Source organism: Anoplopoma fimbria, chromosome 16 (assembly GCF_027596085.1).
Source record: "Anoplopoma fimbria isolate UVic2021 breed Golden Eagle Sablefish chromosome 16, Afim_UVic_2022, whole genome shotgun sequence".
Lineage (NCBI taxonomy): Eukaryota > Metazoa > Chordata > Actinopteri > Perciformes > Anoplopomatidae > Anoplopoma > Anoplopoma fimbria.
Window position 1 is genome coordinate 25,353,404 of NC_072464.1, and position 6,509 is coordinate 25,359,912.

Sequence of the window (6,509 nt, forward strand, 5' to 3'; positions counted from 1 at the left end):
GGTGCCAGCTCTACAACAACCGCTGGTTCGACAACCACAATGGGTGCCAGCTCCACAACGAACGTTGGGTCAACAACCACGACGGGTGCCATCTCCACAACTACAACTGGTCCACCCTCTACCACTACCACCGCTGGGTCGACAACCACGACAGAGGCCAGCTCCACAACTACAACTGGTCCACCCTCTACCACTACCACCGCTGGGTCGACAACCACGACAGTTGCCAGTTCCACAACGACCGCTGGTTCGACAACCACGACAGGTGCCAGCTCCACAACTACAACTGGTGCACCCACTACCACTACCACCGCTGGGTCGACAACCACGACAGGTGCCAGTTCCACAACGACCGCTGGTTCGACAACCACGACAGGTGCCAGCTCCACAACTACAACTGGTCCACCCTCTACCACTACCACCGCTGGTTCGACAACCACGACAGGTGCCAGCTCCACAACTACAACTGGTCCACCCTCTACCACTACCACCGCTGGGTCGACAACCACGACGGGTGCCAGCTCCACAACGACAACTGGTCCACCATCTACCACTACCACCGCTGGGTCGACAACCACGACAGGTGCCAGCTCCACAATGACCGTTGGGTCGACAACCACGACGGGTGCCAGCTCCACAACTACAACTGGTCCACCCTCTACCACTACCACTGCTGGGTCGACAACCACGACGGGTGCCAGCTCCACTACGACTGCTGGTTCGACAACCACGACGGGTGCCAGCTCCACAACGACCATTGGGTCAACAACCACGACGGGTGCCAGCTCCACAACTACAACTGGTCCACCCTCTACCACTACCACCGCTGGGTCGACAACCACGACAGGTGCCAGCTCCACAACAACCGCTGGTTCGACAACCACGACGGGTGCCAGTTCCACAACGACCGCTGGTTCGACAACCACGACAGGTGCCAGCTCCACAACTACAACTGGTCCACCCTCTACCACTACCACCACTGGTTCGACAACCACGACGGGTGACAGCTCCACAACTACAACTGGTCCACCCTCTACCACTACCACCGCTGGTTCGACAACCACGACGGGTGCTGTTTCGACAACCACGACAGGTGCTAGTTCCACAACTACAACTGGTCCACCCTCTACCACTACCACCGCTGGCTCCACAACTACGACAGGTGCCAGCTCCACAACTACAACTGGTCCACCCTCTACCACTACCACCGCTGGTTCGACAACCACGATGGGTGCCAGCTCCACAACGACCGCTGGGTCGACAACCACGACGGGTGCCAGCTCCACTACGACCGTTGGGTCAACAACCACGACGGGTGCCAGCTCCACAACTACAACTGGTCCACCCTCTACCACTACCACCGCTGGGTCGACAACCACGACAGGTGCCAGCTCCACAACTGGTCCACCCTCTACCACTACCACAGCTGGTTCGACAACCACGACAGGTGCCAGCTCCACAACGACAACTGGTCCACCATCTACCACTACCACCGCTGGGTCGACAACCACGACGGGTGCCAGTTCCACAACGACCGCTGGGTCGACAACCACGACGGGTGCCAGCTCCACAACTGCAACCCAATGAAAACCATATAAAATACAGAATATGTTTAATCCAAAATAAATGGTTTTGATTAAATAATTATATTTCTAAATCTATTACTTCTCAATTCCTGCTGAGGGAAATGCACTCATTCACAAATTTGGTTCCTTGAGAAAAATATAGTCGTAAGAAGATCACTAACAAAATACCCTACTTAGAATCTGGATAGTTAACCTCTTCCCCTTTTTATCTCAGCTTTTGGTAGGCATCAAAAGCTTTTGCCAGTATTCTGCTGAAATTTGCGCCCTCTCTTTTAATGCATCATTTCCAATAGTACATAAAAATGTACAGATCATAATTGTATATCTTGAATTACTGACCTACAGTTCTCCAAATAATGCTAGTAACTATACTTTTGTCACATCAAACTGCAAAACTGTTTTCTTCCTGACCTTGGCCAGTCCACTACAGCTCCTATTACTTTGTACTTGAAATCAGTTGTTTTCCCTTAGAAATGTTTGGACTCAAAGTTGGTTTGTGATGGTGCTAGGTTACATTCCATATGTATGTGTAAATCTAAAGCACTTTCTCAAATCCTGCTTCGGAAAATGCACTCATTCACAAATTGGCTTTCTTTAGAAAAATGTTGTCATCAGAAGGTCACTAACAAAATATGAATTGGTATACCCTACAAAAAAAACACATACTTGGTCCCTCAGTTTTGGAGCAACGGGGTATTTTAAATTAAATTGTTTTTTGTATGTTAATTTGAAAGGCATTACAGTTTAGAGACCAGGATTTTAACCAAAAATAATACGATTTTTATTTACAGACATTTATTCATTCCTATTTGCATACATCTCTGTATTACCTTTTTAATATATTGCTTTCAACTTTTATAAAAGAAGTATCCACCTTTGAATTTGAAAATGTACTTATTCAATTCATTTTGTATAATGCATCCTCTATAATTAGTCTTGACACCTTGAACCAAACAGGGAAATCCAAATACTCAGACTATGAGGCACGCTCCGTAAAGTCTTTGAGTGTTTATTTCTGTCACACTGTCAGATCAAGTGTTTGAGTCTTTTTCAGACATTTTGAACCCTTTATGAAAACTTTCCATAAGACCGCATTTCTGGAGACTTTGCCAAAAAGAATGACCCACAATTCATAGCAATGTGACATTAATCACAGGGTTATCAGTGGAAGCATGGAGACATAAAAAAAAGGGTAAATGAAGAGGACGGCACGTGTGAGTTCAGCCTGGTGTATAACATTTACTCTGAAACATTCAGGATTAAAGATAGATGTAAAATCTCATGAAATGAGGAATGGAAGCAGAGATTATATTTACTGATTTATTCATCAAACATTTAACTTAGTCATTGAAGCTGTTTTAACAAAAAACAGTAATTAGATTATTTGACGTTGCCTCTCATCTCTTGAGGTTCAGGGTTGAAGGCCTTTAGGGGGACACTGGGGCCGTTTCTCAATATGTGAACTTCTCTGTACTTGTGTCCTCTTGAACTTGTGGTTGTGTTTTATATCATATTTCGTTTTATTGTCAATATATATGACTGAAGATAACCGGAGTAGGCGGGACCGACGAGCTGAGTTGGTGACGTCGTGACGTTGGTGACGTCATCAAGTTCGCTGCTGTTCCAATTGCAAAATGACCGTACTGCGTCCTCCCATCCTCGGGAGTTTGTACTCCCGAGTCGAACTATCCAAGTATGAACTTGCAAGTTTGCAAGTCCATACTTGACCATACTTGGTATTGAGAAACGGCCTGGGACTGGACCCATGTCTGTCTCCACTGAAGAAGCAGCAGCGTCCTCTGCTGAGAGCACCGGGTATCCTAATGCTGGCTCCCATCCAACTACTGTCTCCTTTGATTTTAGCTTTCTTTATGTAACTTAAACTGTTTTTTTGTGTAGTTTAAAATGCAATTTTTACAGCAATTGAATTTTCATTATAGAGATTTGTTTTTTCCCTGGAGAAAAACTTTTCCTACATCTCCTCACTTTCTTTATGAAGGACTGCCTCATTTTTCTTTGCAGACATGCAACAGCTTAAGAAACACACACACACACACACACACACACACACACACAGAGGGCACTAAGCTTATTTTAAACAGCATAAAAACAAGGCTTCCTTGCATCAATGCTCTACATGGTACGTAATCTGCATAGCTTAGCTTTACAGAATGTCTTTCACACCATCCCTCTCCTTCTCTCGCTACATAAATACACAATACTTCTACACACATCGTAATCATGGAACGTTAACCTGGCCTACATGTTTCTCCTGATGGTGCTGTCTGTGTCACACACACTAAAACACACACAAAACCGCCGGGGATCTCATGGGAGTCCTGCCACACATTCTTAAGTGCACACGTCATTGTAGCGGTGATTCAGAGCAGCTCATGGCCAAATAAGACCAAAAAACGCTTTGGCTCGGTCTGATCCCGGTTCTTTTCTGTAGGTGCCAAGAAAAAAGGGGTTGTGGCTCCATGGGAGCTGGATGCATTGACAAACATGGTTATTTGTTTAAGACAACTTGTAGATATGAACTGGAAAACTTGTCGTAGATGCATAAAATATTGTCTTTCTAAGACAATATTTGTAATGTCAAACTTTTTTTTTAGACGTTTTAAGTGGCATTTACATAAAACAACCTATAACATGAACTTGACATGACTTTAGACTACTTTTCATTGGGGTTTGACGCATTTGAAATTGACCTGCCAACTTTGATTTAAGACTTTTTTATTACTAAATTGGTCTGTCTTGGTTCTTCACTGTCCTGAATTGCACTTAATTAGAGACTTTGGACTTGATCTGGATTAGGCTTCACTTTATTCTGGCCTGTCTTATTAGGCCTCGATGTGGTACTTGCCTTTCTTAACTCCAGACTCTACCCAGTCGCCAGAGAAGACATGCTGGGTTTGTTTGTTTCTGAAAACCACAGGAAACGTTGAATGTCGACTTTTTGAACCAGAAATATGTTTCATAAATATGTTTTAAAAAATGCACAATGCCCCATCTTTAATGTGAAACGATTGGTTACGTTCAAGCAACAAAACTATTTTGTTAGTTAAAAAAAATCACGGTTTGTGTGAAATAATCACGCAACAACGTAATAGGCTAAATAAATAACTGCCTTAATTTAACGTTTACATTTGCTTTCACACGCACAACAGTCTCCTGGTGAAAGTCCACTGTTTGTTTGACCAAACCACCTGCGGATCAGATTCTGCACAGCCAGCAGTTTAAAGTCACTGTGAGGAACTTTCACCTGGTCCTGAATCAGTCTTAGCTTAGTCCTGGTCCTCTATAGACCTCCATCAGTAAACAGACCATCAGAGAGAAGATCGTCTGTTTCTATAAAGTTATTCTTAAAGCTCGTCATCGGAGCCACCGGGTCGGATTCTGGAGAAACCAGATGAAATCATGAAGGTTCACCAGAAACTCCTTCAGACCAGACTCCAGCAGAGACCAGTCCACCGTGGACAGACCCAGATCCAGCCGAGACCAGTCCACCGTGAACAGACCCAGATCCAGCAGAGACCAGTCCACCGTGGACAGACCCAGATCCAGCTGAGACCAGTCCACCGTGAACAGACCCAGATCCAGCAGAGACCAGTCCACCGTGGACAGACCCAGATCCAGCAGAGACCAGTCCACTGTGGACAGACCCAGATCCGGCTTCACCACAGCCTTCGGAGCTCCGGAGGGAGGAGGAGAGCTCAGCCCTCCGCAGCAGCAGCGTCTCCTCCTCCTCCAGGAGCAAAGCTTCTCCTCTCTGAGAGTCAACACCGACACCACGCTGCTGGAGACCCAGAGAGGCACAGGAGAACCAGAACCAGGACTGAGCGGGTCAGACTGTCAGACCCTGCTGCAGTAAAATGAGAGGTTTTCTAAAGGGAATCTGGTGCTCAGAAACACTACCACTTTAGTCCACAGGGGGCGCCAGAATCAACACAGAATGAAAGTAAAAGTAGTAATACGACAGTGTAGAAATACTCTATTTCAAGTAAAAGTCCTGCATTCAAACGTTTAATTCAGTAAAACTATAAAGTGAAAGTGCTCATTATTTAGAATAATATATATTATATTATCATTATATCATTTTAATGTAATAATGTATTCATCACTTTAATGTCACAGCTGGTGAGGCTAGAGCTCATTTTAATAACTTTATAAACTGCTCAGTAATTCAATCTCTAACATCATATTTTATTTTAAATAAATTCATGATTTGAAACTGCAAAGTAACTTAGGTTATCAAATAAATGCAAAAAGTACTATATTTGCATCTGAGATGTAGAACTATAAAGTAGCAAATGGAAATACTCAAGTTAAGTACAATAACTTGAATATTGTATTAAAGTACATTATTTGAGAAAATGTACTTTCCACCACTGAATATAGGTGATCGTCATGAGATGATGACCCAGTATGGAAATAAAACTGTGTAGGAAGAAAAACAAGACAACAAAAACTATCACCCTCTACAAGTAAAATGTTTGACGCCTGTCTGTTCCTCGAATGAACTTCCTGTTGTCAGGATCCGCTGCGTCAAGTTGGAACCCAAACAGGCAGGAAAACACAGGAAACCAATGCCACCTTCAGAGTAATGCATGAAATATGGGATGTCTGGTTTAATTATTTTTTTGATCCTTTACGAAACAGCTGATTGATGAGCCTCATTTAAAAGTTAGTAAATGGTTAAGTAATATAAAGTACTCACATCTATATATAGTAGAAGTATTAACAAGTGGTTTTTTTTATAAATGATATTCATTTTTCAAATTGTATTGTATTGTCTTTTTTTTTCTGTATTAGCCTGTACTTGTTTGTGTTATTCTGTCTCTTCTCTGGAGATCAATACAAACTTATCTCATCTTATTCTGATTATGAACAGTATATCACTTAAGAAGGAACTAGTGGAAT